The following is a 13,634-nucleotide window of genomic DNA, read 5'->3' as shown; positions in this document are numbered from 1 at the left end:
CGTCTTTTCTACATGAATATGTGTCCCCGGTGTTCCAGGGAACTCACCAAGTGTCAGAAAACACAACCCTCTCTATTTTCCTCCATACCCAAATCTCTAAAAAAGGGCTGCAACGGATCTGATACAGACTGATCCAGATTTGTACACTTCTATGACGTCACAGAAGTGGCGCTACGGCTATTGGGCCAACTCCACCAATCAGGAGGAGACAGCCACGGACATTGCCGTTGAAAGCGCTGGAGACGCTGTAGTACATATGCCAGGCCTGTAGATGGTGCTGTTCTCACAGAATCAGCCCATGCAAAGACAGTGTTAAATTGAGCGAAATGAGGAATGGCTAAAATGCATGATCTGTTTGGTATTTTGAAAAATAAAAAGTATAAATATGCCTTATATAGGTATGGTCCTACACTATATTATTCAAATATAGCATGATAGGTCCACTTTAAGTCAAATGTCTCAGTACTTCTTACACCTTTTGTTATTGGACACATGTTTTCATACCACAATAATCAGTCTTTTAGGAAAAGCGATATGATGTTTCCAGAGTTGTCTGGTTCTTATTGGATTTAATTGAATATATTTCCTGAACTTGTTCCACCTGAGATAACCTTTATCCCCATCATTATCAACAATAACCAAACAGTTGAAACAGTCGACAGCTTTAAATACCTTGGAGTAACACTGGACAATAAACTTCATTTCGACCAACACACATCTTCCAAAGGAGCAAACAGAGATTACTGGACTGTACGTTTCCCCCCCTCTTCTCTTACTAGTGTACCATATTATCAAATGTGTTTATATATTGTATTTTTATTGTGTACATGTACAGTCCTGTGAAAATGATTTCCCCCCGTGGACAATAAATCTAATCTAATCGTGAATGGAGTCCTTTAAAAAGCTTAATTGAGTCTAACTAATGTCTTCAAGCTGAACACCCTGTCATTATAAGCTGATGATAAATAAAGGGACAATTGGTTAATGTTGAGCGTCCCAGCAGTAGCAAAGAAATAAAGAGTTTATACACACAGTTTCTTCACTTCATCACATACTGTAGCCAAAATTAGATCTTTATGGCCGGGGTGGACATTTATATAGTCATAACTCACAATAGAAATGAACAGAACAGGTAGGTTATTTGTCTGTGTTGAGCTCCGAGTGGAAAGTGAGGCAGACAGAGAGCTTTCTGTCTGAGCCGAGGCGTCACACTGCCGCTCCGACCAATTAAAGGTGAGAGGAGAGGAAGAGCAGGAAGTCAGGAGCCGAGCAGAGGAACACTGAGCTCTCTGTGAGACTCAAGGTTTCACTTGTAGCAATAACACATGTACAAGTACTCTGTTGCAAATGACGTTCCTGCATGTCAGAGAGTTTAACTGTTTTCACTGATAACGCATGAGATTTCATGCAAGATGATACTATGTAAAAACTTGAGATATTTTTGTGTTTGTGGGAAAAGCTCCCTGAAACACTGAGCTCACTGTAATGCTCACTTTATTCTCAGTTAATGAAAAGTACTTGAATGTCTTCCTAAAGTGTACGTTTGAACACAGAACGGGAATAAACAAGTTAAAGTCCTGCAGTAAAAATCTTTCTGAAGTTTTCCAAAGTCATTTTGTTTGTTTGGCATCACTGTTTGGCTTTCTGTTTATTTCATTTTCTGTCAAAACATTATCCAACCTGTGGTTTCAAAAGTGCTGTATGTACAAACTCATTATTATTATTATTATTATTATTATTTTAGCAACAGAAATCTTCTGTCTTCTTCTGTGATACTTCTGACCCAGACCCAGAAAGAGACGCAGCTTCTGGTCCAGGCTCTCGTCATCTCACGCCTAGACTACTGCAACTCCCTCCTGGCTGGTCTAGCTGCATGTGCCATCCGACCTCTGCAGCTCATCCAGAATGCAGCGGCTCGTCTGGTCTTCAACCTTCCTAAATGTTCCCACACCACGCCGCTCCTCCGCTCCCTTCACTGGCTTCCAGTAACTGCTAGAATCCACGTCAAGACACTGGTACTAGCGTACCATGCTGCGAATGGATCTGGCCCTTCCTACATCTAGGACATGGTTAAACCGTACACCCCAGCACGTGCACTCCGCTCTGCATCAGCCAAACAGCTCGCTGCACCCGCACTGCGAGGGGGACCCAAGTTCCCATCAGCAAAACATGTGGGTTTGCTATCCTGGCTCCAAAATGGTGGAATGAGCTCCCCATTGAAATCAGGACAGCAGAAAGCTTACACATCTTCCGGCGCAGACTAAAAACTCATCTCTTCGACTCCACTTCGAGCGATAGAATTATTAACAAAGCACTTATATACTAACAAAGAACTGGCTTATCTAAAGCCAGTTGAGTAGCACTTGAAATGTTTTGGCTCTATGAAACCTGATGTACTTATATGATTCTGTTTTCTTCAAGTTTGTATCTTCTTGGTCGAATGCACTTATTGTAAGTTGCTTTGGATAAAAGCGTCAGCTAAATGAAATGTAAAAAGACCAGGGGAGACCGAGCCTTCTCAGCAGTAGCCCCCAGGCTCTGGAACGACCTGCCCCCCCATGTCAAATTGTCGGCCACTCTCCAAACTTTTAAGTCCCGCCTAAAGATCCTCTTTTCCCTCACTTTCTAGTCAGTCTGAGCTCTACCTATTCTCTGCTTTTATTGTCTGTCCATAGCCTTTAGGTGACTTGTATTTATTCTTATATGCGCTATAGAAATAAAGTGGGTCGGATACTTTCCAAACCTTACTCTGGATTTCTGAAGAATGTCTGGTAGCTCATCTTGTAGAGAAACAGTATTGGAAACAGGAGGTTGCTGGTTCAAGTTCCACCTAACCTTTTAGAATTTACTTCACACTTTTCAACTCTCAAAAGTCAGAAAGTGGTCTTTCATTGTGAAAAGCTTGTCTAAAATAATTAAGAACGAAGAGTAAAGACGTGTGAGGTACCATAATAGTTGGCGCCATTAGTTAAAAACATCAATATTTTGTTTGTGCTGAGGTCGAGGTCTACATAATCTTCACACTTACAATCAGGACACTATAGCAATTATAATAATAAAACATTTACGGGAAGCCATGAGGCAGCGTATGTTTTTCTAAAGCAGAGCTTAATGCAGTTGTGTTGTTTGATGACAGAAAAAATGATCAAAAATAGATTTAAAATAAATATTTAGTCGTGAAATGTGGTCTGGACGACGAGACGTGAACGTCAGATCCTGAAAATACCTGCTGCTTCTTTCAGAGATGACAGATCTGGGATGTGGAGCAGTTAAAAACACTCTTGCACAAATGATGAAATGTGTTAGAATCACACAAATAACCAGGTTAGATATTCTGGACTTATAACAGATGCATTACTGTACATCAAAATGATCATTCTGAACAAAGGTACTGCATTCAAACTTAACTCAAGTTAAAGTATTAAAGTATTATCATCAAAATATACTCCAGGCAGCAAAAGTAAAATGACTTATTATGCATAAAAAAGGCATTTCATTTGACAAAAATAGTGCAAGAAGAAATAAAGAGATTGGTGCAAGAGACACAATGGTGCTAGTAGAAGTCCAGTACTTGGAGTAAATGCACTTAGTTACTTTACACCACTGATTATTTAGCACTAAACATAAATCATGTTGTATTTGATCTAAATCTCCTCACTTCAGTCTGTGATTGTGGCAGTGAGTGTTTCTGTGAGGCCAGTGTTGGTGGTTTTGGTTCTTCAGAGCGTCTGGGCTCCTGGTCGTCTCTTGATGAGGCCGGAGCAGACCTTCAGCCACATTCCTGCTCCGTCTCCCAGGCTGCAGCGTGCCACATTACTGCCTGCTGTCCAAACAAACAAGGCAGAGCCGGGCCGAGCCGTGCCAAGTCAAATCGGGACAGACCGCCCACCTCTGACGGTCCCAAAATACAGACGCTCCGTTTTTTTAACTCCAGGAATAAGAAGCTTTTTCAGTCCCGTCACAAACAAAGTCGTTCCACATGTTGTGGTACGAGCTGTTGTTGTGTCCGCACGTCACTTACTGGGATCTGTGTGTGTTCCTGAAAAACCTGCATTTATATTTCAACACTCTCCTGGAGTTTGGAGAAATTGTGCTAGAGGAAAAAAATCCACGTTATTGTCCATTCAGGTAACTGTGGAAAGTACTCAGGCCTCTTTGGTTGAACTAATCAAGACTAAAGACTAAGCAGTTTCTTTATGGTACAAACATAGCAAAAGAAAAAACATGTAGAACAACAGCTGTTTGTCTCAAATATAAATATATAACGTGATGGTTGGAAGCAGCTTGTTTTTGGATGTCGCTGTGTGTGGGCAGTTGTGTTTGTTACTTATAAGTCTGTGTGAGAGGATAAGAGAGGAATGTGTGTGACACAGAGGTCATAACAACACACACCACAGGGTTTTGATTCACAATGAAACTTAAATGGACTTTTTGATTGAGCCAAGACAGGAGAATATCTTTACTGCACAAAAGGACGAGCGAGTGGAGAAGATGAATTGTAAAAGTAACTTAACCTCATTACCATAAGCGGAATTAAAAAAACACAAATAGGCCTACTGCCTTTTAAGTAATGACTTTGAAAACGTCACAGACTATAAACTCTTGCAATTATTCAGGTTTTAAAAGTAGAATATTGTTTTTAAGATACGTTTGGTTATTGTGTGCAGTGTTAATATTTAAAAAATGTAATGATGATGCTCTCTTGATTATGTTTATCTTGAATTATGTTGCAATTAAGGATGAACTCTTTGTTGATTGCCCTAATCTTTCCCTAACAAGTGTTTTATATACATCATTTAAACCTCACCCTACCTAGAGAGGCTGTTCTCATACACTGTGGGAGTATGAAATGTTCATAATGTAACCAAGAAATCTAGACTCAGGTCCGTTAACTGATAAAAACACAATACAAACCTGAAACACAGGAAGTTATTTCTTAACATGAAATGATGCAGCACAAACTATCCCCTGCTCCATGCAAATCTGTCTCTCTCTCCTTCCAGCAACTCCTTTGAATCTCAAATTTAAAAAGACTTAATTTTACATTTTAAACAAATAGTGCAGTATTTACATGTGACACAAGCAGACACCGTGTCAGACACCTTTAGACTTCTCACGTGATTTATTTTAAATATCTCAATGGGAAATGATTTACACAAAAAGGTACTTTCATACTTTAAGTGAATGTAGATTAAGCTTTATAGAGGAATCATTTAGAAAAGGCAGAACTTTCTCTTGTAATGAGATAAATAAGATAAGATGTACTATATGTTTGCGTTGCAGCAGCATAAAAAACAAGGCATCGCACATCATGGAGAATTTATATTGTTGGTATAGAAGTTCGACATTAGTAAAGGATTTAAGCTAGTGAGATTTTATTCATGTTCTTATAAATTGTTTCCCCATAGCATCAGGATATTCGATGGACTGGCCAAACATTAAAACAAGAAGGTTTATCTTGCCTAAAATCACTTGCCACACATTAAAAAGTGTTGCATGGCCTAATGCAGTTCCCCAACATTCATCTGGCTCTGATTTTGTGAGTGGGACTGAATCAAAAAGTCTTTATCGCGGCTGTCAGATCAGATTGACACGTAACCTTTGAAGGGGAACCTGTCGGAGCGCAGACTGTGTGCACGTCTTTGTGTCTGCGTCTCCCTGACAGACAGAGACGTCAAGTCATCAAAACGGGACAATGTGTCTGGTCCCGAGCTCTGAACTCTGGGAGACGGAGACTCACAAAGAGATGGTGTGATAGGTGGAAGGAGGTGAGGGAGAGCTAAAGGCCGGAGGATGAAGCTGTTTGTGTCGCCACCTGCCCGCTCGCTGTCTGAACAACCAGACAATCACTCTGAGAGCTGAATGTCCCCCGGAGATCCAGGCAGGGAATTTACTTTACTGGACGCATTTTGTGTTTTCAAGATTCAAGGATTCAAGGCTTTTATTTTCATTGTCATAGCTACAGTTATGACAATGAAAATATGAGGTCCCAGGCTCCCCCAACAGTGCAACACAACAACACAGATCAAATAGTGCAAGTAAATACAATAAAATAGAATTGAAGTAGTGCCATAACAGTCTATATAAAAGTGATACATAATTTGTAAGCAAACAGATGAATGTTATGGATGTTCTTTCAAAAGTTCAGGTGTTTAACAGTCGTATGGCCTGTGGGATGAAACGGTCCCTGAGTCTGGTGGTTTGTCTATATTCTCACTGCACTTAAAAATACTTAATGAAGTGTAATGAATTTTTGTTATAACAGCAGTTTGTCTTTGCCTTTTTGCTGACGATGTAACTCTGTTTGCTTCATCAAGCACTGACCTCCATTGCACACTTTTGTTAGCATGCAGCAAAGTGTGAAGCATGTCAAAGTGTGAGGCCAGGATTTTTTTTTTATCATTGACAGACCTAAAGTATCTGTGTTTGGATCACTTTTCAATTTACATTTCAATCCTCACCAATGATTGTGAGTTCTAGGTAGGGTCCTAAAAGAATGAGATTACTACGGAGCTCTACGGTGTCAAGGAGGAAAAAATATTGAACTTATTTAGAGGCCGTTAAAAGTAAAATTGTTAAAAAAAGAATACATGAATTTTAAGGTTTATCTGACGCGAAGACAATTCACAAATTGTTTTATAATTATACGAAACTTCTAGATTTTACAACCCTGCAGAGAAACGTTTTCACCCTATCCCCATGATCCATTTGGACACACTAACATTGCACCTGCACATATTTAATTTACTCATGCATTGTGTGCATTGTGAGTTAAAAAAATACACACATTCAAGGCAAGCAAAGACAACGAAAAAAACAAGAATCAATTAAAAACAAACTAGGATCAAGAGGCAAGACAAGTTTCATAACATGTATGTCATGATAACCAAATGTCCGTCAGATTATTACAGACTTCAGGGTTCAAACATTTATCTGTCACTAACTGGAGGATTTGGTTTCAGCATCTCGACAATTCTTTCTTTGAACCCTCTTTCTCCACGAGTTGCTAAAAGGATTTTCTCTTCCACCTTCACCTCTTGACTCTCTCCATCACTGACCACTAAGCCGTGTCTCTATTGGTCCACTCGTCTGCTGCCTCAGCGCCATGGGGGTGGGGGGGGTGGGGGTTATGGGCTGGTGGGGGTGTCACTCAAAGCCCTGGGAGGAGAAAGGGAGGAGAGGGTGTAGCATTAGGTCATCCCCACCCCTCCTGGTCCCCTCTGACAGGACTCATCTCGCAGGAGACCTGCCGGGCAGATTGACAACTCAATGAGTGGACCAGCGCCGGGCTTTTACAAGCAGCATTTCACGGCTTCAGTCTTTGTACCTCAAACCCCCTCAAATATCCCCTCAACAACACCCCCACACTCTCCCTCTTTTCTCTCTTTACACAAGCCCTCCCTGTCTTTGTTGTGCTGGTTAGAGATGGGACCCAGCAGCTTATTCTTATTAGAAGTGAAACAACAATACAAATCCACTTGTGCGTCCAAAAAGTATATTTTCAGCTGTTGCAATAAGTACTTTTTGTCTCACTGTGATTTTATGGAGGGTTTTTTTCTCCTGTTGGGAATCAGATGCATAATTAAAGTTTGCTTAGCATTCACCACGCTCAACCAGGATGAATTTCATTAACCCTATTGGTCGTTTTTTATCAACATTCCTGACACTGTCTTGTAATTTAGTTTTGGACGAATGGTAATGGGAATCAAATCAAACAATAGAATTTACAATCAACTCTCGGTGTATAACAACATCTTTGAAGCCAGTACGTCTCACTTTTGCTTAAGATCAATCCAATTACTTGGATTGCTAGCTTCTTGAGGAAATCCATGTTTACAGGAAAGGACTGTCCCACACGAGTCTTGCATCTTGTTCAGTATCTCTTCTCAAGTATGCTTTGATGTAGTTTAAATCCCATCCATAGTTGTCCGGTATTACTTCTTGTGAAGACTTGTAATGGGTGACTTCCTGTTGCTGATCATGTGTGTAATTGGTAAAAGATTCACAGCTACAGTGTTATCACAATGAATGCTTAGGTCTCAGGCTCCTCCAACAGTGCAACACAATACAACAGTGCAAGTAAATACAAATGAAATTGAATAAACAATATAAAATAAAACCAAACCAACTTCAAGATAAGAAAAGCAATCAGACGACTCTATGTCTTACAGTGTTTAGGTGCCATGAGGGAAATATTGTGGTTATGCTTAATAAAAAGGGAGATGACAGGACACAAACTACAACCTCCTTATTTCAATCTCTGCTAGAGACACGAGGAGCTCAATCGCCCATCAGACCTCTGCAGGAATCCTGAGATGAAGGACGGAGGAAAACACGGATGCAGAAAGAGATAGTGGAGGGAAATGAAGGAAGGATGCAAGGTGGGGAGGAAAGAAGGGAGAGTGGGAGGCAAAGGAGGGGAGGGAATGCCGTCACGCTTTGGTGCCTCTCAATTGAAGTCTGAACACCGACCACAAAACCGGCTCGCTCCATATACCTCATCTTTGCATGTGAAAGGACGACTCCATTGTCGAGGCCTAACTGCACATTTAACCTGTCTGGACTCAAAGAAAAGGGAGAATTTCTCTCCCTGTCTCCCCCCTCACTCCCTCTCTCGTCTTAACAAACTAATTAGCCGGACATTTCTGCTGCAAAGACGACTTCTTTAAACTTAGGCTCAAATAGTGATGTTCAATCAGATTTTTAGCCGGAGGGAGAAAGCAGCTTTTTTCCTCTTGTTTGCTCTGGATTTTGAGCTCCAAGGTTGTTTATTCAGAATAATTAAAAGCTGTAATTGATGGTCAGTGCGTCTACAGTGCAGAAAGAAAACCTCAAGGATGTTGTTAAGCTTCACTTTCAGACTTATGAAGGCTTGATAAAAGTCCTGTTAGGCTGATTCGACTTAATAAGCCTTTTAAGACTGTACTATAGAGTTTAGCATTTTGGGTTTGGCAGTGGAAACATGAAACTAAGTACATTCACTCAAATACAAACGTTATACTTATACAACATCTTGGAGAATAAAAGATGACATTCAAATTAGTTCCATCTTTACCAGCTTCAACATTACCAATAACATGGATTTGTGTAATAACATTTGAGTTTATTGGAGGGACAAATAGAAAAGCTGACATTACTGATAATTATATTTTTGTAGAATGATGATATCAATTATAGATGAAACTCTAACAAGATTTAATCGCTGATATGAAAGTGAAGTGCAGACTTTTCTGTATTTAAAGTGAAGTGAAAGCCTCGCTGGACGCACAATGATCTGAAGCTTGTGTCCACAGAGAGTCGGCGCTCACGCTGAGAGCCGAGTGGAGATCTCTTCTTCTGCCAGACCCCGGCTGTGCTTTGAGCTGACCAACACCGCCCTGTGTGTGTGTGTGTGTGTGTGTGTGTGTGTGTTTGTTTGTGTGTGTGTGTGTGTGTGTGTGTGTGTGTGTGTGTGTGTGTGTGTGTGCGTGCGTGCGTGCGTGTGTGTGTGTGTGTGTGTGTGTGTGTGTGTGTGTGTGTGTGTGTGTGTGTCCATTACTGCTCTATAGATCAATTGGAAAGACAACTTTTAAGCTGAACATTATATGTAAAAACAAATCGCAGTTTAAAACTAAAAGAATAACTGAGGAAATATATGTGTGTCCCGATGCACCATCGAAGTTCGATAATGGTCAAAAGTCACAATTATGGCCAGGGAAACATTACATTTTTTACATTTAAACTACTTAAGATTTAGCAGAGGCTTTTATCAATAGTGAGCAACAGTATGTTTAATCAAACATGAGGAAACAAATTCATAAAAGCAAGATTCCTTCAAATACATCAGATTCTAACTATTTGTTTTTGGTGTTACAGGGTTAGGGTTTGCGTTATGACCTTCTGTGCAATGTGGACATCTTCGGTAAGAAACTCTTAAGATCAATTCTCTTGCATCCTTCTGATGATCTTTACATAATAATCCTAATACACTTTATGCAACAATGTTAGATGTTACTTTATTGGTGTGAAAGGATAAATGCTGGCACATTGTAAAAGCATTTTTTATTTTTCACAGAGACATAGAAGGGGCTTTATATATAATCCATTTACCATTTAAAACTATTTTAGACTTTTCATATATCTGTTAAAATAGCAGTTATTAAAGGAAGTAAGAGACTCATCAAAATAATCTGATTCCAACATTTTCCCTCAGTAGTGTAGATTTGATAATCCCCGTTTGGTTTCGGCAGAGGTCATCCCAGGTTAAAACACACTGTAAGTCCTCAGTGAAGCGTGCACTTTGATGTGAATTCAGACGGTGTTCCCCCCTCTTTTCTGACCCTGAGGGTTTGAGTCCTGGAGAGAGGACGCCGTCCCTCCACCTGTGAAGCCGTCAAACAGCCAACTGGGAGTTCGTTTGTGAAGCGATCCTCAGCGAGAGTTTTCTCAACACAATGTCCGACGCCTCGACCCCTCCAGCCCTGAAGCTGAGTCGAGGGGGAGCGTCTGACAGGAGCGTCTGAAGCCCAGCGGCCTCTCAACTCCTCTCCTATTCTTCTAATCATACAGTTGGAGAATGAAATGCTGCAAAGATGAGATCTGCCCCCACAGTTCAGTTTTTACATTTCAAGGACAGAGCTGAAGTTCTGTCGGTGCGGGTTGCAATGTATTGACTTTGACCTGTTCTTTTCTCTGCAAATTCCAATTAAATAAGTTTGGTTTGGGGAAATGTTTTAATGTGCAGATCCTAACAGTTTGTTAGTAAGATATATTTCCTCAAGCTATAAGACTCCTGAACTTATCCTTCAAACTCATTTCAGTCAGACAACTCACGTGTTTCTTAATATAATGTTTATTAGAAGCAGCATATAGTTTGAGTTTGGCGTCTAGGCTCGGGCCTCATCACTCCACATAGAACATTGAGTGATGATTAGATAACTATCCCCCGAGCCTACAGGTGGAAACTGGGGTGGAAGCTGGGGTGGTGGTGGGGCAGGCGAGCAGCAGCAACATGAAACACAGCAGCAGGAACATGAACGCAGCTATAGCAAGTGAACACAGCAGTGGCAGCAGCAGCATTAAGGAGGCAGAGGCAGGAAGACCTTGCAGCTTCGAGCGGCATGTGTAGGAGAATGTGTTTGGTTGGTTGTAAGAGGGACGAGCTGCGTCACGTGTTAATGTATCATTGGTGCTCGAGTTGACTGCCTGAGCTAGCTCGCAGGCTTCGCCCCATTCACTCCCAAAAACGTTTTCTGACATTTTCAATTTTTTCTTATAAAGCTGAATGGGAATATACCTGCATTTCATTTCCAAACATGTGTACAATGACAATCAGTTATCCTTGTATCCTTGAGGACCTGATTTAGGAAAAACATCATTTCAAGTGACTTGTTCCTAAGTCACTACCTGTCCTAGTATCTGACCTTTAAAGGAGCTCCATCACACTCATTTTCAGGTTCATATTTTGTAGTTAGTGTCTCTACTGGGACATGTCTCCATTCTTCAATGTTCAAAAAGCTCTTTGTTTTTCTCATACTGTCTGTGCTGCAGCACCTCGTTTCACCCTCTGTCTGAAACCAGAGCCCAGTCTGCTCTGATTGGTTAGCTGGCCGACTCTGTTGTGATTGGTCAACTGATTAAAGATGTCCCGCCCTTAGCCTATCATGAACAATGTGTTGGAGCGCTAGCCAGTAGAAGCTTGAGTGTTACATGGTGATGTCACTGTGTAAGTCCAATCGAGTAGTTTCAGTGTTGCAGTATAATAACAAAATGCTCATTACTTTTACATTTCCTAAAAAGACTATATTACAATTTCTCTACAATTTGACACCTCTAAATATTTGTGTGTGTGTCTATATTGGTATCTTACTGTACAGTAGCCCTCAATGCTGTGCGTACAAGTTGTATAATAATTATATGGAAAGCTACTAAAAACAAGAGCCAAATTCCTTATACACAACTAGTTAATTTTAATTTAAGAAGTTATTTACTTATTCTAATGATGTTGGCTTAGAGGATTTGAATGTTGGCACATGCCTTCTGTTTTTCTCCACAGTTGTGGGCAAAATGTCCTCCTCATCAGTGTGAATGTGCCAAATCTTAATTAGCGTGGGGGGAGACGCTCCTCCCTGCTGCAGACCCACTTTGTGAAGGCAGGTGCAGCTTTAAATGACTGGACATTTTTTGCAGTGTGCAGGAGGTGGCAGGTTGTGATCCTGCAGCCCACATCTCATATGCATAATCCAGCAGGCAGGCGGGCCCCTGCTCTCGCTGAATGGAGGGGGGGTCTCCCTTCCTCTGGGGACGTTTCAGGGCTGAAAGAGAAACTCACCACCGTGGACCGGCGCAGTGAGAAAATGAAGACCTCTGCACCCCTCTAAATCCCCAGGAATTTCTCATTAAGCGAGGGTCCCGGGCTGCTGAGGGCCCTCACCCACCCCCCAGGAGGGGTCTCCCTCTCTGGCGCGGAGAATGGAGCCCTCCACTCCACTTTGTGCTGGCTGCTGGCCGGTATTCACCTTCTCCTTTCTCAGCAGCACAAGAGCTTTCTCCCAATCATGCTTTCAAAGCCCTCAGGACTTCCTCTTCCTTTCATTCAGTTTTTACATAAGTGTGTGTGTGTGTGTGTGTGTGTGTGTGTGTGTGTGTGTGTGTGTGTGTGTGTGTGTGTGTGTGTGTGTGTGTGTGTGTGTGTGTGTGTGTGTGTGTGTGTGTGTGTGTGTGTGTGTGTGTGTGTGTGTGTGTGTGTGTGTGTGTGTGTGTGTGTGTGTGTGTGTGTGTGTGTGTGTGTGTGTGTGTGTGTGTGTGTGTGTGTGTGTGATAAAGGAGAGAAAGGCATAATTGAATTTGACGTTTTTTTAATGGTATCCTGAGATATTTTTGTCTGGAGGAACCAAAGCTGTTTTTTTCTTCTTTATTTCACACGTTGTTCACAAGTGGATTAATGAGGATTATGTATATGAGGAGAGGTAATGAGTTTTGATGAAAGCAGAGAGGATATTTAGTGTGAGATTTCAAAACATGGCAGTGAGTCAGGATTTGGCAGCATCACATGTTCCTGACTTTTCATGATTTGGAGTCGCTCAGATTTTTATGTAAAGGTATCAATGTATTTTTAAAAGGACAAAACATTGTTTTAGATTACAACAGTAATTTGAAGAAACAATTCCCCCTGTTTGTGTATTTGTATCGAGATGCTGTTGCCTCCCCTGTGTGGAGAAGAGCTGCTGCTACAACAACACTGATCACACATCATCTCACCTTTTTATTTTATTCTTCTACAAAGGTTCATAAAAGTCTTTGGTGCAGCATATTACAAAATTAATGTTGCAAGTAAAACCGTTTTCACACATCTTTTCATTTTATAATCACTTGAAATTCTTTAAAAGGTCACCTATCATCCACTTCAAGACACTGGTACTTGCGTACCATGCTGTGAATGGTTCTGGCCCTTCCTACATCCAGGACATGGTTAAACCGTACACCCCAGCACGTGCACTCCGCTCTGCATCAGCCAAACAGCTCGCTGCACCCGCACTGCGAGGGGGACCCAAGTTCCCATCAGCAAAAACACGTGGGTTTGCTATCCTGGCTCCAAAATGGTGGAATGAGCTCCCCATTGACATCAGGACAGCAGGAAGCTTACACATCTTCCG

Source organism: Notothenia rossii (genome assembly GCF_949606895.1).
Source record: "Notothenia rossii genome assembly, chromosome: 9".
Classification (NCBI taxonomy): domain Eukaryota; kingdom Metazoa; phylum Chordata; class Actinopteri; order Perciformes; family Nototheniidae; genus Notothenia; species Notothenia rossii.
This window is presented reverse-complemented; position numbering follows the sequence as displayed.